Below are 25,140 nucleotides of genomic sequence, written 5' to 3' on the forward strand. Positions count from 1 at the left end.
AGTAGGAAATGGCTACCCACTCCAGTATTCTTGCCTGGAAAATTCCATGAACAGAGGAGCCTGGTGGACTACAGTCCATGGGGTCCCAAAGAGTTGGACAGGACTGAGCTGCTGAGTTTTACACTTGACCTCCCCTGTGATCAAGAGCTGCACTGTGCATGAACAGGATATGAGGCAACTGAAATCCATAAGCATTCTGCTCCCCAAATCATTTGCTCTCGGTTTATAGCACTCTGAGTGTGGGGGAGGGTGAGTGGGTGTGTACCAAAGGGAGGAACCCCAGTGGGGGAGGGGAGAGGGAGGGTCGTTTAGCAAGTTTCAGCTTCTCTGAGCCTCAGTCTCCTTGTTTGTAAAACTAAATTCCTTACGCTTGTCTAGTCTGATTCAGGAGGTTGTCTCAAGGGTCAAATTAGATTATATATGAAGATGGGATATCAATATTTAATAATAAAAAGTGATAATTACTAGTATTAAGCCCTTGGCCTCCTTTCTTTACAGCTACTTGGCTCAAGAACGAAATTGCACAGGCGGGGCTACCCAATTCAATTTTTGTTAACTGTTTTGAAATTCCCTGCATGAAAATGACTAAGGACAAAATGTACGACCTCCTGCCTGTGACAGGTCCTAAACTCAAGATTTGTGGTTAGTTCTGTTTTCTTTGACATCTAGCTAGGTGCTCTGCTTTATTCACTTTTGGGAATACTTATTGCCATTTCATCTGAAGGAATAGTAGGTCACCTTTTCTTTGAAAGGGCAGTGATATCTTGGCTTTTTTTATGTTCACATGGAAAATATTCGTGTCAGGTGTTAGTAATTATTTATCAAGCCAAGACCTGTATGGTTGGGCTGTCTTCAGCTCAGGTCATTGGTACATGGAGTTACAGTTGCAAAGTCCATTCTGGAACGGTTTTAGCTACCACTAGTACAAATCTCTTTTTACAATGAGGAAACTGAGACCCAGAGAATCTAAATGTCTTGTTCAATGTCAAAGGTTGACAGGTGATGGTGTGCTTGAAATCTATTCTTCTGTGACATCCTCTCTTATTTTTATAAAATGCGTTGCAAAGATGACATAAAACTTCAGAATCCAAGACTACTTGGAGCATGATCCTAAAGTTAACCTACAGAGAAAGCTAAGGTCTCAAAAGTGATAGGTAAGAATTTGGGGTTCTGGTGGATTAGGACCAGCTCAGCCAGGCTCATTCTCCACCTCTACCTGCCTCGCCTCCCCATGTCCTCCGCTACCTTGCTAGCCCCACCCTTTTCAGGTGACCCCACCACTTCCTGGTAGCCCAGCTCCCATCCCACCGCAGGCGGAACCAATGTTCGTGGGCTCTGGGGTCCATCGGATCTTTCTCGCTCAGACTCTTCGCAGCGGTGACTCGGCAGCGGCGTCTCGCGTCATCAGTGACAGCCCCGAACCTTGCTACGCTTTGCGTCGCTCTTCCAGGAGCAGTCACCTCCTCCTTGGCAAATAGTCCTCGGTGGGGTCCGAGTTCTTGGATAATAGGAGAAGGGAAGCACGAGAAGTTGCAGTCTGGGGACGCGGGACCGACAAGCAGAGAGAGATAGGGACCTAAGTTTCTGTGATAGTGTTCAAAGTTAGTTAAAAACTCCTTCCCACCTAAGATCCCTCCGCCTGCAGTAGCGGTGGTGAGGCCGAGGGAGCCGCCATTTTGGATGTTCGGTTCCTGCTGCCACTGCTGCCACCGCCCCCGGAGCTGCTGGTTTCATTCGAGGTTTCGGGCCGGTGAGTGTCAGTCGCGGCGCTAAGATAATACTTCTTGTTTTACTCTGCGCCTGCCAGGAGCGCTCGGCCGGAAGTTTCCTGTCTATCCCAGGGGTCCGGTCCCAGATCGTGGAGGGTGAGAAGAGAAGACAGAGACTGGGCCAGGAGAGACCGGGAGCACAGGGGTGGTTCCGACTTTTTGAGGGCCAACCCCGAGGCCTCAGACCCGGAGGCTCCGCACGCGGCTGCGTCTGTGTTATGGCGTTGCCCGGCCGGTACGGGCCTCCTTGGACCCATTGACTTTCTCAGGCTGCACTCCTCCTTTGAGGACTCATTGAGAGAGCCTGGGGTTAGCGGGGCGGGTCCCTCCTCCGCGTGTCTTCTGTGTGCCACGTATCAGTGTTCTTGTATCTTGCATCCTAGTCAAGTCTTTCGTGAAACTCTCTTTTGTATTTCCAAATGCTCAGTTAGTTAATCGTTGTCTGCATCCGCATTGCCGTTCTCTTTGAACTGGACGTCGGCCTCGCCTCTCTCTAACCTTCCGACCAACTTTCCCAATTTTCTGGGGTTCCCCCCATCTTTTTTCTTAAACTCACCTGCGAATACATTGGTTACCCTTCTCTGAAAGTCCTGATCCTGCAGGCATCAGTTATTAATAATTCTCCCGATTTTCTTGGCGGTTTGACAGAGTCGGGACGGTTGGTTGTGTTTCTCAGTTAGGGTTTGGTGTAGGAGATTCGTCGAACCACTCGCTCAAGAGTGTGCTTCAACAGTACATGTTTATAAAACTGAGTAAAGGGTTTTTTGGGGGAAGATGGTAGGGAGAGGCTGTCAAATGTTTTCTCATTTGTATTTTCTCATCCCTTCCTGGGCTGAACACGTAGCTTCTGGGTACTTTTGGACACTTAACATATTTTTGTTGATGCTGTGTATCCCTGCCCAGGGCAATCTGCCTGTGAAGAAGAATCTTAGTCTGACATTGGTAGAAGGGAAAGTAATTTTTTTTTAGATACTGCAGGGATTAGTTAACAGAAGAGAGGAGTGACGATTTCTTAGTGATTTTAACTTTCAAGTGGTTTGTACAGTAGTGTTCTTCGATGATTAACTCCGAAAAAATACTTGGATTGACTTCGTGTATGGTATTTTTCTGGGGATAGTTGGATTTTAAATATTCACTTTTACTGTTCCCCATAATGCTTATCATACTGTATACACTTTAACCTTTGCTTTAAAAATAAAGCCTCTCCAGGCACCCATAGTTTCACCACTTTCATTCTATTCTTGAGGTATGTTTGCAGTATAGCATACTTGAATAAAAAGCATTTCACTATAATTCACTGATTATTTCCTATAATTCAAATTAAATGAGCGTGACTGAGTCACCTCTGTTGCATCTCAGCCTGGGTTTTCACATCTGCAAAAGAGAGATGTAAATTATTTGAGATGGTACCCTAGTGACTGCTGAAACTTAAATTTATAACTTGAACTTGACCAAATCTTTCAATACTTGAAATCCTAATCCCTGTATAAGTGCATTATTCTTATCAGGTTATTATCAGGTAGATTAATTCCTGTACTAGTCATATGATGTCTCAGTAGAAGAGTGAATGTTTCATTGTAAATAGTCAGTGTTCTTGGTATTTGTTTTCAGGAGACTTTTCAAAAATGTTTTATTTCCTGTTTGTATATCTACTTTAAAGCCATGGAGTCTCTTTTTGGTTTAAAGGGCTGTCTAACAAGATAAATGGAATCCTCACTCATATACTTGGGCTTCCCTGGTGCTTAGATGGTCAAGAATCTGCCCGTGATGCTGGAGACCTGGGTTCGATCCCTGGGTTGGGAAGATTCCCTGGAGGAGGAAATGGCAACCCACTCCAGTATTCTTGCCTTGGAGAATCCCCATGGACAGAGGAGCCTGGTGCGTTGCAAAGAGTCGAACAGGACTGAGCGACTAAACACAGCAGCACTCATATACTGAGTATCGCCTTGTAGTTGCTACTGAAATGTTGATTTCTGAGTTACACTATCAAATACTCCTAATATTAAATATTGGGCGAGCTATCAGATGGGTGTTAGTTCATTTCATGGCATTAAGTACTGGTATTTAAATGTCATTCATTCTTGGGTAGTTTGCATTCAGTTGGAGAAAGCATCCTTTTGCCTTGCAAATGATAAGTGTTGTTTATTTTAGTGCACCTTTGATTGATCATACTTGAATGTCTACTTGGTGTAAGGGATTGTTGGGGTTCCATACTTGAAATAAACATTGTTTAGGAAACATTAATTTCTTTTGTAGCAGTTGCTTGTTCTTTGATCTGTTTCACTGACAGCAATTCTAGATTTGAAGATGAATTTTAGAGTGAAAATATAAAGTACAAAAATTGTCAGCAATGCTTTGGTGATATTTCATCATACTATTTATTTTTAAAAGTGGTCTTGAGTCTTGAGATTAGTCGTGTGCAAAAACAAAAACTTATGTTTTTGTGATTTGTAATAATTCTATGCAAATTGAAAAAGTTGAACGAATATTTTCCAAAAGATTATTTTTAATTAAAAAAATGGAATTGGGAAAACACATACCAAAACAGATTATCAAAATGCTTAATCTCCTTATTTGCATTTGATGAGGATTTAAAAATTTTGTATATACAGCAGGATGTAATTGATATCAAGACTTTAAAACTAATTTGGATTTAGCTTCAGAAAATCTAAAACTATTACCTTTCTTCAACCTGCAGCAACTTGTTTTATCTGTTTTAGGGGCTTGTCTTTCGGTCTTCCTTTATGAATTGTTTTCAGTTCTTGATTTTGACTTTCATCCTTTTGTTACTTGTTCAGTTTCTTTCATGCAGGATGATGTTACAGTAGCTGTGTGTTTGTTGCTCAGTAGTGTCTGACTCTTTACGACCCCATCGACTAGCCCGCCAGGCTCCTCTGTCCGTGGAATTCTCCAGGCAAGAATACTGGAGTGGGTAGCCATTCCCTTCTCCAGGGGATCTTCCTGACCCAGGGACCAAACCCAAGTCTCCTACATTGCAGGTGAATTCTTTACCACCTGAGTGGTAAAGAATCTGCTTGAGCCACCAGGGAAGCCCATTAAAGTAGTAAGCAGTTTTAAAATTAAGAGAACATATAGATTTATGTAAGCGCTTATATTTGTTGGCTTACAGGTTTTGAAAATCATTTTTGGCAAAAAGTGATAGTTTGGATTCTTTTGGATTCTTTGATTTGCTTTTTTGTATAGAAAATTTTGTTTCAGTAAAGGCATCATTTCTACATTTAAAATACATATAAGGTTTTTCTTCACTGAAGGAGTCATTGAAAATACTTAATTTGCTATGAATTCTGGTCACTAGAACAATCTGTCAGAGTTTGAAGGGTCCAAAAGTGGAAGAAAAAAAAAACCCCACACTTGCCAAACTTGTTGAGTCAGTATTAACTAACACTTTTGTACAAAAAGGGCAAGGGTTAGGATAATATGATTAAAATGAGAAATGCTTTTTTTACTAGGTACTTTGAAGTTTAGCCTTTTTTGGTGGGGTTTTGTTTTGAACTACTCTAACTATTGGAGAAGAAAATTAATGAGTTATAAATGTTGCCAGTGAAAAACAGGCTTAGAAAGAAAAAAGATTTTTTTTAAAAGATGAAGAAAACATATGTGACCTTTGTACTTTATTAATAATTAAAGACATCTTAAAGGCAAGTAGTGTTCACCCCCCTTTCTTTGTTGTTACAGTGCAGCAGTCACAGTGTAACCTGATAATCCGTTGCTTTGCTCACTCCAGTTTGCCTGTGTAGCTGATTGTGTTGGGCTGAGCATCCTAGGCTGTGCAGCTTGTCTGGCTTTGAGATTAATGTTATAGATTCTTGGAAAGAGCAAATATGAGAAAGGCATGTGCTTATTAATCTTTGGAGATGTAAAACATTTGTAGTCTCCTTGTCAGCGTTTAGGTTAAAATTAAGAATATCATAGCATAGATGGTGTACACTATTTGATCGTAAGATTTAACTTTCGTAAATGATCACACAGTTGTACAACTCAAAAGAAGTTCCACTAGTGTTTTTACATCTCAGTTTAGTTTCTGCTTGCTAAACCTTACTCTTGGGAAATTGTTCAGTTTCAAGCTGAAGAGAAGGAAGGGAAGTTAATTTTTAAAATTCCTTTTTAAAGTCTGCACAAGAGATTCCCTTCCCACTTTTTGAAATTTTTGAAAACATGATACTTTTAAAATATAGTGAAAATACTGGTTTGAGATGGATGGGGAAACTGAGGAAGAAATAGGTACACTGTGTAGAGTTAATTGAATCTTTGTAGTTATTGTTAGGGGTTTTGGGGTCTGAGTATTGAAGGAAAACTATTGTAAGAAGAAAGAGCCTTGGGGTTCACTAGTGGACCAGTGGTTAAGACTCTTGATTGCACTGCAGGAGGCTTGGGTTCAATCCCTTGTTGGGGAACCAAGATCCTAGATGCGTCATGGTGTGGCCAGAAAATAAACAAGAAACAAATAAAAGAAGAAGGAAGAGCCTCTTTTTCTAATAGTCGCTGAGTTGTATCTGACTCTTTGCCACACCATGGACTGAATGAAGGCTGTCAGGCTCCTCTGTCCATGAAATTTTCCAGGCAAAAATACTGGAGTGAGCTGCCATTTCCTACTCCAGGGAATCTTCCTGACCAAAGACTTGAACTTGTGTCTGTTTTGTCTTCTCTGTTGGCAGGCGGGTTCTTTACCAGTGAACCACCTGGGACTCCTTTCTGTTAGTACTCAATCAATGTATGTAACTTTTGAAAATGTGTATTTCTATCAGTGAAGGCATGGGCACTGTATTTTCTTTAGAAGCTTTACATGATGAACGTTTAATAAATGGTGTTCATTATTTAAGAAAGTAGAATGAGGAAGTTGCTTATAATTTGACTCTGCTGTCATTTGGGTGTGTTATTTTATTTACGCACGCTGAACTTTTGTTGTTCCTTGAGCACTTAAGTGTTCTTTCATTCATTGTACCTGTTCGGCTTACACCTGGAATGCTTTTCTTTCTCCCTTCCAACTAATGAATCTATTCTTTCTTCCTCTCTACCCCAGGCAAAGGATTGTAGTATTTTTTTTTTTTTAGTGTTTGTGCAATTGTTTACTAGTCCTGATCTTCAAAGGACAAGAACTATCTTAATTTATGGCATCCCTAGTACATAGCACGTGTGTGCATGCAGAGTCCCTTCAGCCGTGTCCGACTCTGTGTGACCCCATGGACTGTAGCCTGCCAGGCTCCTCTGTCCTTGGGATTCTCCAGGCAAGAGTACTGGAGTGGGTTGCCATGCCCTCCTTCAGGGGATCTTCCTAACTCAGTGGTCAGACTCAAGTCTCTTGTGTCTCCAATATAGCAGGCAGATTCTTTATCCACTGAGCCACATGGGAATCTCATAGGAGTTGACTGCAGGTCATTTACTTGCGACTGATAGAGTTGATGTTATTGAAATTTATTTTCAGATTTAGAACATATACAAAACCTTATCTGTGTGTCTTTGGAAATATTATTTAGATATTTAATTCCAAAATGGATATTTTCCTATTCTACTTGTAATTTACTCAGACCCTTTGTTTTGCCAAAGTTTCAAGTGACAGCAAAGAAATTTGCTCTGCCTGCCATCTTTTTTCTTTCTTTTGAATACCTGTTATGTAATTCATTATGCTCAGGGAACTAATAGTAAGCTGAGAACTTCAGTCTTTTTCCTCAGAATGGGAATATGTTGATAGTTTAGTGATTTGTTATCGACTTTCCCACTGTTTTTGAAGGCTCTACTTTAACAGTGCTGAGGCGTTTTTAAAAAGTTCTTAATCTATTTACAAAATAATAGATGTCCACTGTAATAAATTAAAAAAAAAAAACTAAAGACACACTTCTAAAAAAAAACCTGTTCATTTCCCCAGCCGCTTTGTTGTTACTCCCCAACCATTTTACCAGGTTTTGAGTATACTCCAGTACCTCTCCACGCTTGGTTAAGTACTGTACATACAACATTAATGTACATACATGGCGTGCTTTGTTTTTACAAAGGGTAGATCATACTTTTTATGTTACTCTGTAACTGAAACTTTCCTTAACACCTCATGGTCAGTAAGTATAATGCTACCTTGTTTTAGAGGGGTGGGATGGGAGGGTGGAAGGGAGGCTCAAGAGGGAGGAGATACATGTCTACTTCTACTTACAGCTGATTTATGTTGTACAGCAGAAACCAACATGGCATTGTAATTATCTTCCAATTAAAAAAAGGAAACCCTATCATGTCTCCCAGTGTGGATGTACTCTACATAATTTATTCAGTCATTTTCTTGTATACGTTTGGGCTGTTCCGAGATTTTTGCACTACAAACAGTAGTGCACTAGACGACCTTTTACATGTCCCTTTATTTGCTGATGCTCTTATTTCTACAGAGTGGAATCTCTTAGGTGGGATTTCTGAATTAAAGGAATTATATTTTAAAGGTTACCATTGCTGGATTACTCTTTTAGTAGGTTGTCATAATTTCCATTTCCACTAGCAGTGGGTTCATAATGTCACATCTTTAGATGACATTACTTAATTTTATTTTTGCTGGTCTGCTAGTTGCTAAATGGTTTCTCAGTTTTGTCTTAATTTTAATTTCCTTGATTATTGCTGGAGCTAGTCTCTTTTACTATGTTTTGTGGTCTTTTGGATTTCCTTTACTGTGAATTGCCTGTTCATGCCCTTGCTTCATTTTTCTTTTTCTTGTATCTTGCAGGAACATCTCATGGTATATTAATTCTTTGTGTATAACACATGAATTTATTAATCTAGAGTTAAATTTTATCTGGTATAAAGTAAGGGGTCTTATATGATTTTCTTTTGTGTAGAGAGCCAGCTGTGTCCAGACTAAATAAACCATCCTTTCTTCAATGAATTGAATGCTGCCTTATCATATGTTACGTTCCCATATATGTTTGCTCTATTTCTGGATGTTCTGTTTTACTCTTCCTGTACCATTATTTTGCTGTTTTGAATATTATAGCTTTATATAGAAAGTTAACGCTCTGTTAAGCGCTCCTGTCACTGTACTTTTAAGTTTTTTTGACTATTCTTAAATATTTATTCTTATCTATATTGGTTGAATATAATTCTGTTGAGTTCAGAAAGCTTCAAAAAAGCCAAGTCACTGTTTGGAATTGCACTATATTCATGTATTAATTTTGGAAGGCCTGACATTTTTAAATAATGATAACTTTTCCATATTATAATGTTTCCATTTATTGAGGTCTTATTTTAGTTTCTTCAGTAAAGATTTCGTAGATTTAGTAGTTGTCTTCATCTAGTTCATGTACCTTTATTGCTAAATTTATTCCTAGATATTTTACAATTTTTGACTCGGTTATCAGTGGAACTTCAACCCCCACTCCCCCCCCCCCCCATTTCTAACTAATGTCAAACATAGGTTAAAAATGAATCTTTCATTTCCTATAGACCAGTGCTTCTCCTCTCCACCCACTTCTTGGCTATCTCAAATTAACAGAACTTGGATTCGTGAAGAATATGCTAGGGAAAATTTGTTGTCTTAGTATTAAGTCACTTTCTCATAGCTTTCTAAAGTCATCTGTAGAAAAGTGCCCATAGATAACTGTGACTCTAGCCTTTTAGGATGAGTGCCACCTTTTTATTTTGAAAGTTTGCAGTTTTGCTTTATTCATCCATTCTTGTGGTTTTTGTCAATTTGAATCTTTAAAGCAAGAATTCTCAAATTATGCATGTTCATTATATGAAATATATCAAAATATATGGAAGTTAAAGCACCTATATTCACATGAGGTACAGATATCTTCCTTAAGATTTATCTTACTTGTTCAATTCAGTTCAGTCACTCAGTCGTGTTTCACTCTGCGACCCCATGGACAGCAGCACGCCAGGCCTCCCTGTCCATCGCCAGCTCCCGGAGCTTGCTCAAACTCTTGTCCATCAAGTCGGTGATGCCATCCAGCCATCTCATCCTCTGTCGTCCCCTTCTCCTCCTGCCTTCAATCTTTCCCATCATCAGGATCTTTTCCAGGGAGTTAGTTCTTTGCATCAGGTGGCCAAAGTATTGGAGTTTCAGCTTCAGTATCAGTCCTTCCAATGAATATTCAGGACTGATTTCCTTTAGGATGGACTGGTTGGATCTCCTTGCAGTCCAAGTGACTTTCAAGAGTCTTCTCCAATACCACAGTTCAAAAGCATCAATTCTTCGGTGCTCAGCTTTCTTTATAGTGCAACTCTTACATCCATACATGACTACTGGAAAAACCATAGCTTTGACTAGACGAATCTTTGTTGGCAAAGTAATGTCTCTGCTTTTTAATATGCTGTCTAGGTTGGTCACAGCCTTTCTTCTAAGGAGGAAGCATCTTTTAACTTCATGGCTGCGGTCACCATCTGCAGTGATTTTGGAGCCCCAAAAAATAAAGTCTGTCACTGTTTCCATTGCTTCCCCATCTGTTTGCCATGAAGTGATGGGACCAGATGCCATGATCTTAGTTTTCTGAATGTTGAGTTTAAAGCCAACTTTTTCACTCTCCTCTTTCACTTTGATCAAGAGGCTTTTAGTTCCTCTTCGCTTTCTGCCATAAGGGTGGTGTCATCTGCGTAGCTGAGGTTATTGATATTTCTCCTGGTAATCTTGATTCCAGCTTGTGCTTCATCCAGCCCAGCATTTCACATGAGAGTTCATCTTACCCTTTAGGGCGTATCTTTAAAAAAATTAAGATTTTATTTGAAGCATTTTGTGACCGTTTTTGATAATTGAGGCCTCTATGGTATATCTTTGCTAATATTAGGGTTAAGAGAGTGAAAAATTGCTTTTTATTTTGTGTCAAATTGATCATGTTCATCTGTCATAGTTTATTTTGCCTTTATTACTTTTCATATGAATTAAGGTGACTGAATTGTTCAGTAGGCATATTTACATTTATATATATCTAATTTTAAAACCTCAGGTTTGGTGAGTTTTGCTTATGGATAATTAAGTTTAAAAGAAGATTCCTATAACACTGACAGTTGAGGGACAATTGAGCTTAAGATCTCATAGAGGGATACCAGGTGACTGCTTAGACAGGGTGTGGTAATATCCTAATGTGGTCACACATTTCACAGCCTTCCCCTTGAAGATCCAGAAATTCCATTTTAGTATTTCACCTAGGAATGATTCATCCTGATCAGACTTGCTGGTGTGTAAGTTAGGATAACAGTGTTGTAATTCATAAGGGGTTATACTTTTCTGTTGAATTACCTGTATCTACTTTGTGGGGTCCTCTGTTCCTTGTATGGAGGTGTTTGGGAGGCAAGGTGCTTCAGAAGGTGATTAATAATCAGAAAGTTGCATTGTGAGCCTGAAACCAGATCCTATAAAGTTGCATGGGCTTGAGTGTTTTATCATTCTAGGCCAAGGTGAAACTTGAAAGAACTGTCCCTGACAATGGTGTTTTGCCTCTCCAGAGACCAAAATACTTATCCCCAGATTTAATCTCTTCTATTCAAACAGTGATTTATTAACACTGGCCACCCCTTTTTCTTCACTCTGTAGAACATTTCCTTTCTATGAACACATTTCTTCATACAGGAGAAATAGATGTGTGCTGCTTCCCCCTCCCTGCCCACTTTACCCCAAAGAAAGAAAACCACAAGAACACAGACAGTGAGAGAGCACAGCTAAGTCAGATTAATGACAGGTAGTGTCTGTAATCAAGAGGGAAATGGCACCCCACTCCAGTATTCTTGCCTGGAAAGTCCCATGGGTGGAGGAGCCTGGTGGGCTGCCCTCTGTGGGGTCGCACAGAGTCGGACACTATTGAAGCGACTTAGCAGCAGCAGCTGCAGTGTCTGTAAGATACATTGTAAAGTAAAAATCTGGTTGAAGCATAATACTGTTGATTAGTTTGGTTTAAGTTTCTTACTATTAAGCTTTCTTACTATTTTGGTCATGGTATTTTTGCAAGTTTTAAATATACCAAAGCAATTCAAATATACATATGAGATAAAAATCTGAAATAGGGGTTTTGTGTGGAGTGTAATTTGAAAGTATAGGTCATATGGAGAGTGAGAGAGAAACATGGCAACTTCTGTTGGAGGGTTTTGCCCAGTGTTAATTTGGGTCCCTTGAGCACTCTCAGCCATACTTAGAAGTCTGTGATTGGTGGTAAAGTTAACATAAATTTTATTTCTTTTCTTACTGTTTATCAAGAAAGATTTCAAGTACAGTGGGTGTCTAGAAAAGGAGATAATTTTCATATTGAAAAATCACTTTTAACTTGGGATTTCTTTTTAGATTTAGAGTTCAAATACCTTTAAGTTTAGAGGAAGCAGAATCAGATAGCAGTGGGAATCCCACCCTTTATGTATTTGTCGGCTGTCAGCTCAGCGCTCACAGCCAGAGAGTGTGAGGTCAGGAGTGGGAAGAAAGTTAAATAAGTATGATAGAATAGAGGACTGGGTCAAGTCCTGATGCCTTTTCTATAGCTGTTAGTGAGGATCCAGTGCACTTTATTTTGTATTCTCTGGAAAGGACAAGTACATTTTCTTTAAATAAGGCTCTTCTACTCTTCAGAATTCAATAAATGCATTATTTGTTCAGTTCCTACTCTTCAGGCAAGGGGAATATAAGGATTAATAAAATAATCAAGAATCAGGCTTTAGGGAGCTTGTATATGAGTGGGAAAAATAGGTATTTCAGAGGAAAAAAAAGAGGTGATCATGGCTTGGAGATGGTATTGATGGTTTTATCCTACAAAGGGTTTTGTGGAAACTTTGGAAAGTAACTATTTTCTCCATTTTAGGGATAAGATTTAGGTGAATTGGAACATTTGCAGTCTTTTTTTTCCCTGGTCTCTTCTACTATTTAAAAATTTTCTTTTCTATATGAAGCATTTATAGTTTTGATTACTTTGATATGTAAAATAATACTAATTTAGTTTTAAGCTTCAAAACCCAATTTTGTTTAACCATTTTGGATAGAAATTTTTCCAAAATGAATTTTATACTTCCTTTTTTTGTTTTCATCCTTATTTATCAAATTATTAAATAGAATACATTTATTAAAAATAGAATATGTTAATAAAATAGAATACATTAATAAAATAGAATACATTTGTCCACAGCTCCTGTTCCTTAACAAATCAGACTTAATTTTTTTGTGTTTGCTTTTCATCCTTGTCGTACTAAGTGTTTTACTTTTTATTTTTAGTTTTTAAAAAGATAACAAAGAGGGACATTTTATTTTGAAAATATGTGCAAGCATGTACATATAAAACATGTGGATATTTAGGCATTGACTGAAACCATTGAAATACTAAATGTGTTAGACGTAAAAAGAGAAATTGACAAAACATAATCATGGTAATAGACTTAAATATATCTTTCTCAGTCTTTGATGGATCAGGTAGTTAAATGAATGAGAGTGGACAGTATTTGAACTATATAATTTTTAGAAATTGGTTATTCCATGGATACTGTTTTATTTTCATGTAACTGTTAGCTTTAGTTTTTAGGGCAGCTTTATTGAGATATACACAAAATTGTATATATTTAATGTATAATTTGGGCTTCCCTTGTGGCTCAGTGGTAAAAAATCCGCCTGCCAGTGCAGGAGAGTTGGGTTCGATCCCTGGATTGGAAAGATACCCTGGAGAAGGAAATGGCAACCCACTCCAGTATTCTTGTCTGGGAAATCCCATGGACAGAGGAGCCTGGCAGATTACAGTCCATGGGTTGTGAAGAATTGGACACAATTTAGTGACTAAACAACAGTGTATATAATTTGATGAGTTAGGATATAACTTTATATTCAGTTTTTTTCTACCTTCTGCCTTAAATGTTAAATGTTGATCTTTATGAGCCATTCCTTGATGAGCCATGATCTTATTTAAAAAAACTGAATATGGTACTGTTTTTAACTTGTTAATATTCCTAGGACTTCAGGGAGAGTTGAAGACTTTTTACTAGCACACTAAGTGTCCTCAGACTGCTATGCTCTGTGTGTGTCTTAAGTGTGTATAAGATAAATGCTTTAATTTTGGATTTTTTTTAAAAAGTTGTAAATCAAGGTAATTATTGTGGAAGTCAAAGGTAGAGATTTATCAGTGATTTGGTCTTTTCCTTTTTGATTAATCATCTATAATTTTTAATAAGAGAAATCGGTAAAGGGCACAATCTTTTTTCTAGATTGTGGAATTTTTAGAATATTTGTTTGTATTTTTTAGAATACAGCAGGCGCTGTCCTCTTGACAAATTTTCAGTTGCACAATATAATATTGTATAGGCACTGTATCGGAGAAGGCAATGGCACCCCACTCCAGTACCCTTGCCTGGAAAATCCCATGGATGGAGGAGCCTGGTAGTCTGCAGTCCATGGGGTCGCGAAGAGTTGGACACGGCGGAGCGACTTCCCTTTCACTTTTCACCTTCATGCATTGGAGAAGGAAATGGCAACCCACTCCAGTGTTCTTGCCTGGAGAACCCCAGGGACGGGGGAGCCTATGGGGTTGTACAGAGTCAGACACGACTGAAGCGACTTAGCAGCAGCAGCAGGCACTGTATTGTTATAGCAGATCTCCAGAATTTATGAATCTTGCTATTATGCTTTTGAATGCTTGCTTCAGTTAGATATAAATTTTATTTGTTTGTTTTGCAACCGTTTTTTTTTCCCCCTTGCTGTTAGGTGACAGTTTAACTATCATCAGTGTCCTTTCCCAAAACAACTTTCTCCTGGCTCCCACTCTCTTCAGTTTTTCTTCCAGTTTTCTAATTTGTTCTATTCTGGAAAAAGCTGAATAAGAACCTGCAAATAAAGTACATGTTCCAGGTCGATATGTGTTGATGTGAATCTCTCTGTTGGCTGCATGAGATTATAAAAATGTGTTTTAGATTCTCAGCTATGTTCTGTATAGCTGAGTCATTACTATACATTGTATCTTACGTTTTTATTTTAAAGGATAGAGTTATTGTTTTTTATGATAGATGTTTAACCTGTTATATGTTGAGGAATCTCATGGTTTTTGAGTATTTGAAAAGCAAGTAAACACTTTGAAAAAATAAGGAAATCTACATCGTAATTAAAATAGGTAATGTGGTCTACAGCATTCATTACATATGTCTAATACATGGATGTATTTGAATCTAATTTTTAGAAATATTTCAGATATAAAGCACATGGAAAATAATAATAAACATTCATTTACCTACTGCCTAGTCCAAGAAGTAAAATACCACCAATGTAGCTGAAGCTTCCTGTGTACTACCCCAGTCAGAGTCCCCTCTTTCCCAGATGATTGTCTTTGGCATACACATTCTTATTCTTTTACTGCATTTTCACAGTTGAGGTATGTTTTAGGTGTACAGCAAAGTGATTCAACTGTACATACACTCTTTTTTTTTTTTTAATATTTATTTATTTGGCTGCCCCAGGTCTTGGTTGCGGGATATAGGATCTGTTTCCCCGACCAGGGATTGAACCCAGGCCCCTGCAATGGGAGCACAGAGTCTTAGCCACTGGACCCCCAGGGCAGTCCCCAGTTACACATGTACTCTTACTGCATTTTTGTAGTAGATCTAAAGAATCTAGTAGATCATACTTTCATGTCTTTTAAACTTTTATAAATATTAATTCTGTGTGTCTTTCTGCAACTTGTTTTTACTCAAGATTATTTTATTCAGGGGTGATTTGTTCATGTAGCCAACATTCGTTTAGTGATTACTACGTGCTAGGCACTTTGCTAAGACTTTTATGTGTATTCTGGTTTGTTTCTTGTAACAATTCATTGAGGTAGATACTCTCCGCATTTTAGAGACGAGGAAACTGAATTCTGAGAGATTAAGACATTTACACAAGGACACAGCTAATAAGTTGTGGAGCTGGCATATAAACCTAAGTAATTTTATGTTGTTTTAAACAGTGATAGGGTCATTGAATAAGGGTACATCATCTCTTATCAGTCCTGAAATTGCCAAAAGACGTTCTTCATAATTCTTTTGGTGTTAAAGTCTGATCTGACCAGATGTGAGGCTGTTTATAGTATTTATTTCTCTCCTTGGTGTGAATATTCTTATGTGTTACTGCAGAAATATTGTTTGATAATAGAACAGATGCTCCAGACCTAATGGGCAAATTATAACGTATTGTGTAGGTACTATATTACCTTTCTAAAATCCAGAAAATTTATTTCCGTTCTCCTCTAAAGGTTTTGAATGAGTACTGGTACTGTGCTACGTAGGGGCTTCCCAGGTGGCTTAGTGTTGAGAAATCTACCTGTCAGTGCAGGAGATGCAGGAGATGAGGGTTTGATCCCTGGGTCAGGAAGATCCCCTAGAACAGGAAATGTAACTCACTCCAGTATTCTTGCCTGGAAAATTCCATGGACAAAGGAATCTGGCAGACTACAGTCTATGAGGTTGCAAATGAGTCGGACAGGACTGAGTGAATAAACGACTGTGCTACAAACCTCTTTCTATATATGTATGGGATTTTGGATTTGTTTGATTCAGAAATTGCTCAAAAAGAAAAAAATGTCTACATATATTGAGTTAGTTTGGCCATGACAATATTTGGCTTATCATAAATACAGTGTCCTGTCATTGATTAGCAATTTTTGCCTTTTATTATGTGGCTGGAATTTAAAAATCTGTTTTCTTCAGTAGACTTTGAGATCTTAAGGATAGAGGCTATGTCCTTGCCAGTCCCTAGCACCTATTACAATGCCTGGCATAGCAAAGGCTCAGCAAATATTTGTTCAATGAGTGATTGGCACTTACTGGTATAACATGTTTCCCTGTTACTTAGGTCATCTCTGGGGTAGTGTGACTAAGTGAATTGAACAAGGAAGAAAAAGAAGAGGTACATGAAGCTAACTTCTGATTCTGTATTTTTTACATTTTCCCTTTCCATTTTGAAATGGATTTAAATGATGCTTATGTTGATGTGTTGATGTTGTTTATGATATTGTAGTCTCTGTTTTATAAATGGGCCTTCAGCTATTCAACTTTTTTTGTTGTTCATTTTCTGTTTAAAGACCTTGATCTTGCTGCTTTCTCAGTTCAGAATTCTCAAACTTAATGTTAAGTGTAGTATATAATATTTTGCTCATTATTAAAGCTTGGTTTAACTTATTTTTTCCTTGTACAGAATTACCTGACTGTACAAGCAGTCAATTGAAGAGGCTACCTTTGATTTGTAAAGAATGATGCTTTTAAAATAGACTGAAAATAGAATGATATGTAGTATGATCATTAAATATTTGTTCTCATAGATTTTTAAAGCTGATTCAATACTCTTTATTTTTTATTTTAATTTTTCAGTTTTCAGTATTCAGTATTTATTCAATACCCTTATTTTACTGCTGAAAGAGAGGCTTAGAGAAGTCAAGTGGCTTGCTGTAGGTAGTTGGGCCAACAAGGGTGGTTAAGTACTAGGATCTTCTTTTTACTGTTTTTGCACTAACATTTCTTTTAAATCTGTTCTTTTCTTTATAGACACTGTGTCTGAGGGATATTCAACATGTTAAGAGTTTTTGTTTGAACAATTTAAGAAGTTTCTTATTCAAAATATAAAACCATAGTCGCTAAGGTTTATTAATGTAAGAAGACTTGGGGAGCAGGCAAGAGGAGAGGCTAGCTTACTGGGCCCAATTCTCTTCCCCAGTAATTTTTCCTTCACTTGTAACTCTTTGACTTCAATTACTATTGCTTCCAGTGCATAGTTCCTGTGGTGTGACTCCCTCCTTTTGGTGCCTTGGCCAAAACATAGACATGACATTTTGTTTTTCTCAATTTTTAGAATAGACCTTCTTACATATCTTAGGTAGAAATAAAGAGAAATACAAGTTCTTAAAGATTTGTCCTTGGCCTTCTCCATGTATTTAAAGCATTACCCTCTTAGTCTCAGTTCACTTGTTTGGAAGTCCAAAATAGCTGTAGCTTGACAGGCACCCTTTCTGAACTGCCTGGGTTTGAAAAGCACTCCCTTTCAACCTGGTACTCAGGATCTCTTTTCTAGATGGCTTGGTACTTCTATGGAGCTTAGCTCAGTAGAGCACCTATTAGTTCCCTGTCCCTCATAAGCCCCGTTTTTCTGTGATAAATTCCTAGATGTAGCATTGCTAGGTCGTATGGTAAGTGTATGTTGTAAGTTTATACGAAACTGTCAAACTGTTTTCCAGAGTGGCAGTACCATTTTGCTTGCCTTCCAGCGCTGTGTGAAAGAGAGTTCCAGTTGCTTTGCATCCTCTCCAGCACTTGGTGTGTTAGCCATTCGAGTAGGTGTATGTTGTTGCTGTTAAATTGTTAAGTTGGGTTCAACTCTTGTGACGCCATGGACTGTAGCCTGCCAGGCCCCTCTGTCCATGGGATTTCCCAGGCAAGAAAGTTATCTTATTGTGGTTTTAATTGGTATCTAATGCTTAATGTAGTTGAGCATCTTTTAAATATGCTTATTTACTATTCTTATAGCTTTTTGGTAAAGTGTCCATTTTTAACTGTTTTGAGAATTGTGTCTGTGTTCTAGATAAATACACATCCCTTGTTGATACGTGATTTGCAAATATCCCAGTCTGTAACTTGTCTTTTCATTTTCTTAACAGTGTTTTTCATAGTGTAAAAGTTGTGTATTTTTTATAAAATCCAATTTTATCATTTTTTTTTCTTTTATGGATTGTGCCTTTGGTATAACCTCCAAGAACTCTGCCTAACCCTAGGTCATGAAGGTTTACTCCTATGTCCTCTAAAAGTTCTATAGTTGTATGTTTTATATTTAGATCTAGGATCCATTTTGAGTTAATAAGGTGTGAGAGTTAGGTCAAGGTTCAGGTTTTTTTCTTTCTCTTTTTGCATGTGTATGTTCAGTTGTGATGTGCATTAAGTTGTTCATACTAATACCTAATTATCCTTTTAATGTTTGTTATAATATCTCCTTTCATTCCTAGTATTGGTAATTTGTATTGTTTCTCTTTTATTGTCTGGCCAGAGGTTTATCAATTTCATTGATTGTTTTTAACAACAAGTTTTTGGCTTCATTGACTTTTTTTTGTTTTTAATTTCATTGATTTGTGTAGTGTTTACTTTTTTGTAGTTCATTGCGGTTATTTTTATTTACTTTTTAGCTCCCTGACACGCAAATTCATGAAGCGTTCCATTTTTGGGGGGTTTCCCTGAGAGTTCAGTTGGTAAAGAATCCGCCTGCAATGTAGGAGACCCCGGTTCGATTCCTGGGTCTGGAAGATCTTCTGGAGAAGGGATGGACTACCCACGCCAGTATTCTTGGGCTTCCCTTGTGGCTCAGCTGGTAAAGAATCCACCCGCAATGCGGGAGACCTGGGTTTGATCCCTGGGTTGGGAAGATCCCCTGGAGAAGGGAATGGCTACCCACTCCAGTATTCTGGCCTGGAGAATTCCATGGATTGTATAGTCCATGGGGTTGCAAAGAGTCGGACACAACTGAGTGACTTTCACTTTACTTCCCTGACCAGGGTTGACCAGGGGTTGAACCCATGCCCTCAGCAGTGAACGTAAGGAGTCCTAACCACTGGACTGCGAGGGAATTCCCTCCAGTTTTTTTTTAAAGTAGAACCTTAGTTGTTAGATTGTTGACATGTAAGTCCTTAATGCTATACATTTCCCATTAACCATTGCTTTAATGTATAACCCAGATTTTGATGTGTGTTTATGTTTTTGTTGAGTTCGGCATGTTTACTAATTTCCCTTGATACTTCCTTTTTCACCCATGCATTATTTGGGAATGTATTGTTTAATTTCGAGGTAGATGGAGAGTTTTCCAGTTAGCTTTTAATTCCATTATGGTCAGAGGCCTTTTTTTTTTTTTTTTTTTTTAATTTCCATTCGTTTAACTTTATTAACTTTTTTTTTTTTTGCTGTGTGGCTTGTGGGATCTCAGTTCCCCAACCAGCAATTGAACCCCAGACAGTGAAAGCGCTGAGTATTAATCATTGGACTACTATGGAATTTCCTAACTTTTTCCCCCAAATGGTCTAGGACATGGTCTGTCTTGGTGAATGTTCTGTAATTAAGAAGAATGTACATTCTGTTGTTGGTTGTGGTGTTCTGTAGATATTCGTTAGATCCAGTTAGTTAACAATATCATTCAAGTTTTTTGTTTTATCCTTGGAGAACATGGTGAAGTCTCTTAACTATAATTGAGGATTTGTTTATTTTTCCTTTCATATTTGTCAGTTTTTGTCTCATATATTTTTTAACACTATTGTTGAGTATGTTTGCAATTGGAATTGTTATATTTTCTTGGTGAATTCACGTCAAGCAGTGAGAGGATAGGGAGGGATTACTGCGTGCTCGTAGGGTCTCAGCTCCTCTGGTCGAGAGGAGTTTTGCTTTTCCGGTTTTAGGCGCCTGCCTGGAGGGCACTGCCATTGCTTTTTTGCAGCAGCCACCAGCGGTGTTACCCCGGGGCAGGGGAGAGGGAAGGAAAACACGAAACAGAATTTCTTCCTTTGTCCTTTATCTTTCTTTTCCTGCTCCTGAGAAGGAGAGGGTTTTTCTTAGAACTTCTTCTCTGTACCCACTGAGCACTTCCAGATTTGGGGCTTCCCTTGGGTACAAGCTGAGCAACACTGGAGGAAAATGACAGCTTCTTGCCAGTTTGATGTAGCTTCAAATTCCTCTTGCTTTCTCTAGTCTGCTCACTGTCATTTGCTTTGCAGAGTCCTCAGGTAGCTGTGGCATGTATTTTTTCTAGGATTTATAGTTCCATTCAGAAGGAGAGAGGCAGGACTCCATGGAGTGTTGTTTACTCCCATTTTCACTGGAACCAGAACTTTTTGTTTAGTTTTGTTCTTAGAATATATTCTGAAATATACTAAATCCTTTACTTTTTCATTCATGCCTGTGTAAACCAAAAAAAAAAGTTTCAGTAAACAAGTGTTTCCTGCCATCAAGCCGTCAGCCACTGCTGCTACTGCAGCCATCTGGTGGTGTACCCTAAAGGGAATTCAGGATGGAGAAGAGAGAATACTGGCAGATAAGATGCGGATCAAAGGAATGACTTCAGTAAACCCAGACTCTGGCATTTTCACATACACAGAAAAGCACTAAAATCATTAACTTGAGATGTCTGGTTTTTGTGATTAGCAGTCATCTTGTGATGTTTGTTGGATTACATGTTTTTGGTTTTTTTGCCTCCCGCCGGTCAAAACTCATATGTCCTGACTCCTCCCTTATCTCTTTGGAAGGTTCCCTCTGATCTGTCTGTATCCGTGGCCTATAGTGAAAGTGAAGTCGCTCAGTCATGTCCGCTCTTTGCAACCCTGTGGACTGTAGCCCGCCAGGCTCCTCCGCCAGGCAAGAATACTGGAGTGGGTTGCCATTTCCTTCTCCAGGGGGTCTTCCCGACCCAGGGATTGAACTTGGGTCTCCTGCACTGCAGGCAGACTCTTCACCATCTGAGCCACTAGGGAAGCCCTGAGCTATGCTGCTGCTGCTGCTGCTAAGTCACTTCAGTCATGTCCGACTCTGTGTGACCCCATAGAAGGCAGCCTGCCAGGCTCCTCCGTCCCTGGGATTCTCCAGGCAAGAACAGTGGAGTGGGTTGCCATTTCCTTCTCCAATGCATGAAAGTGAAAAGTGAAAGGGAAGTCACTCAGCCGTGTCTGACTCTTCGCGACCCCATGGACTGCAGGCTACCAGGCTCCTCCATCCATGGGATTTTCCAGGCAAGAGTACTGGAGTGGGGTGCCATTTCCTTCTCCAGGGCGTCTTCCCGACCCAGGGCTTGAACTTGGGTCCTCTGCACTGCAGGCAGACTTTTCACCATCGGAGCCACCCGGGAAGCCCTGAGCTATAGTTTTCAGTAATTCTCCAAATAAAACATAGTTCTCAACTTTTTACGTCGTGCATTTTTTCAGTTGACACCTATTAAGATATTTTCTTGTGATACAGAAAGAAATCAAGTAGTAGTAAGTTGTCACAGCCCAAGGGAAAAAAAATCTTGTGTTTCTCTAAGCTAGAGGCAGCCTAGTATTGGAGGAAGAGTGCTGAATGGGGGAATCATGAGATATGAGTAATGCTAGTGACTAATTCTGTGACCTTGTACGAGGTAGTTAACATCCTGAATCCTCCATTTCCTCCCCCTAGCATTTACAAAGCTAGGGGCATTGCGACTTCCCTGGTGGTCCAGTGGTTAAGACTCCACACTTCTAATGCAAGGGACCATCCCTGGGTGGGGAACTGAGATCCCATATGCCTCACAGTGTAGCAAAAAAAAAAAATACTAGAGAAAAAAGCTAGTGGCATGAACTATATTTCTGTGACTCTGAGGCTGATAGCTGAGAAGTTGATCAAGGTAACTTGTTTTTCTCTCAGCTGTCTTAAACTTCTGTGATTTCCCTCATATTTTGGGACTAGATTTAGGCTTTTTCTGATAGTCTTTGTTGGCTTTGTAGAGGTCTTCTAGAGAGAAGTTACTTACTAGCAGAGTATTACCATTGATACTGATTTTTTTTAAAGTAGTTTTATTTATTTCTTTATTTGGCTTTGCTGGGTCTTCGTTGCCGCATGGGCTTTTCTCTAGTAGCAGAGAACGGGGGCTACTCTCTGGTTGTGGTGTACAGCCTTCTCTTGCAGAGGCTTCTTTTATTGCTGTGCACAGGCTCTAGGGTGCACGGGCTTCAGTAGGTGCAGTTCCCGGGCTCGAGAATGCAGGCTCTGTAGTTGTGGCGCGTGGGCGTAGTTGCTCCGCGGCATGTGGGATCTTCCTGGATCAGGGATCGAACCTATCTCCTGCACTGGCAGGCAGATTCTTTACCACTGAGCCACCAGGGAAGCCCTTGATTGATTTTAGATGTCTCTTGTTCCCCACACACCAAGTTAAGGTTAACAGTAAATAAGATTCTTTTTGAAAATGCAATTACTGGGCTTTAGACAGTCAACACCTGATTTTACATTTGGTTCTTGATCTTTCAGAGCTGTAATACCTTTATACTTTTCTTAGTTTATTTAGCTGTGTTGAAAGTAAGTATGTAGTACATTGGTTTTGCTTGCCTTTAGATTTTGTTTTGTCCTAAAGTCATTGATATTTATGATTATTGTGAAAGTAGTGGTTCTTTATATGGACCTCTATTAATATTTTTTATTATGAAAATTTTAAGGACTTAGATGCCTTGTTGAAGCTTTTTGATTTTTAAAAAGCTTTTGGTGATGAACAATTTCTAATACACAAGAAAATAGAGAATAATATAATGTATTGTCATGTATTCATCATATACCTTCATCAGTAATCAACATTTGCCCATTTTGTTTCATTTTTACCCCCTCCTCTTCTCTTTCCTTGATGTTTTTCCCCCAAGAGTATTTTATTTATTTATTTATTTTTAGTTCTACTTGTTTATTGCTATCACCCCATCTCCTTCCACCTTCCTCATGCATGTTCAGTCGTGTAGCCCCATGGACTGCAGCCTGCCAGGCTCTTCTGCTCATGGACTTTTGCAGGCAAGATTACTGGAGTGGGTTGCCATTTCCTTCTCCACCCTGGGAGTATTTTAAAACAAATCCTAGCAATCATATAATTTCACATAGATACAATATTTATTTTTGAAGTACTGGGAAGAACTTCTTGCATCTTAATACCAGGTTCAAGTGCCTAGCTCTGTCACTTGCCAGCTTTGTGACCTTAAGCAGGTTGAATAGTTGCTCTGAGACCAAGTTTTCTCAAAGGCAAAGTGAGGATAGTGATTTTCCATCCTTATTTTAAAATGATGTAAGGGACAAATGAAATAATGACGATAATAAACGTAAAAGTGCTTTGTAAACTACAGACATTAACCCGCAAATAGTTCTATTAAAAAGTGACAAAATGGGTTTAGCCAAGTGCAGGCAGCTGGAGGGGCGCCGCTGAACTGATCCGCTGAGCCTGTTGCTTCCACTGCCGACCCGTGCTCTGTGACCTGCGATTCCAGATCCCTTTTAGATTGGCCTAGGCGCCCCAGGCCCGGTCCTGGCGGTGCGTCTGGGGGATGAGCAGTGGGCAGCAGGCCAATGGGGCCCTGTCTGGAGCAAGGTGCTGCGGAGCGACACGGTCTGGGAAGACAAGGATGAATTTTTAGATGTGATCTACTGGTTCTGACAGATCATTGCTGTGGTCTTAGGTGTCATTTGGGGAGTGTTACCACTGCGAGGTTTCTTGGCAATAGCTGGGTTTTGCCTGATCAACGTGGGTGTCGTGTACCTCTACTTCAGCAACTACCTGCAGATGGACGAGGAAAAATATCGCGGCACATGGGACAGAGAAGGTTTATGACATCGTTTACCTTGTTCATGCAGAAGAAGGGTTTATGAACGTTTACCTGTTCATGGTCACCTGGTCATCTTCTGCACTGCCATCCACTGTGACTGACGGTGCACGACCCCACCTGCTCCCTGCCCGGTCCAGAGGACCCTCTTAGTCACAGCACAGAAGCATGATTGGTAGGGGCTCCCCAGCCACATGGAACCGGGAAGACCTATGTTTCCTGGACTGAAAGTCAGTGTGTTGGGCGTCAGTGTCTTCTGCAAGGGTTGCAACCTGAAACTTTAGAGAACCATCCACCTTTTGAAGAAGCACTTTTGAACTCTCTGTTGCCAACTGTTTCTTCTTGGAGACCATTGTGAGATATCTGTTTGCCGATTGGAGCTGTCCTTTGATTTGCTGCACCTCTGGATCTGGATGAAACATTAAATTGTCTTCCTTCTCCATCAGGTGTACAGTTTTTAAACTGCCATCATGGGCATTTCAAGTCTTCTGAAAACAGTATGGCAGTATGTGCATGGTCCATAGCATAGTACAGGCAGCATCTGATAACAGTTTTCATTGTAGAATGTTTTCAGATGTTTGAGTAAATCAGATCTTTAATTGAGAAAAAAAAATGACAAAATGGCATTATACAGGTAGCTTTGTGTAGTTTAGGACACACAGTCTTAAGAGGGCCGGTATGCTGGAGCTTATCAATACCTAGGGAACTTTTCTGAATTCCTAACGTACCATCCCTACCTTGAGGATTGATACCATAGTGAACTGATTGGAGTGGGATATCCTACGGGTTTATTAGATTAGAGCAACATAGAAGATGATTGGTTTAGGATTCCACAGCTAATAGGTACTGAAGGTGATTGTAATGATTGTCTAATTCTATAATTTTTATTAACATGGAGGTATAATATGTATAAAATAAAATGCACCTATTTTAAGTATACACTTTGGTGAATTTCATAAGTGTATACATCCATTTCTATCACCCCAAAAGATTTCCTTGCTGCCCAGTCCAGTCCCTCTCCCCACAGGTAATCATTGATCTCTTTTCCATCATTGTAGATGAGATGTGTCTTTCTTAAAGGTTTCATATAGGTGAAATCATACAATATGTGCTCTCTTGGTCTTACTTCTTTT

General features: G+C 39.2%; 1 protein-coding gene across 2 annotated transcripts in view; it reads left to right on the top strand.

The window, feature by feature from the left end:
* The first annotated feature begins 1,185 nt into the window (after positions 1–1,185).
* AP1G1 (adaptor related protein complex 1 subunit gamma 1) overlaps positions 1,186–25,140 on the top strand; it is an 81,183-nt gene continuing 57,228 nt past the window's right edge. The window contains exon 1 of one of the 2 annotated variants that reach the window (XM_055553672.1): positions 1,186–1,750. The gene's annotated coding sequence lies outside the window, so the exon portion shown is untranslated. The other variant, XM_055553673.1, reaches the window with a different exon arrangement.

Source organism: Bubalus kerabau, chromosome 17 (assembly GCF_029407905.1).
Source record: "Bubalus kerabau isolate K-KA32 ecotype Philippines breed swamp buffalo chromosome 17, PCC_UOA_SB_1v2, whole genome shotgun sequence".
In the NCBI taxonomy this organism is placed as follows: domain Eukaryota; kingdom Metazoa; phylum Chordata; class Mammalia; order Artiodactyla; family Bovidae; genus Bubalus; species Bubalus kerabau.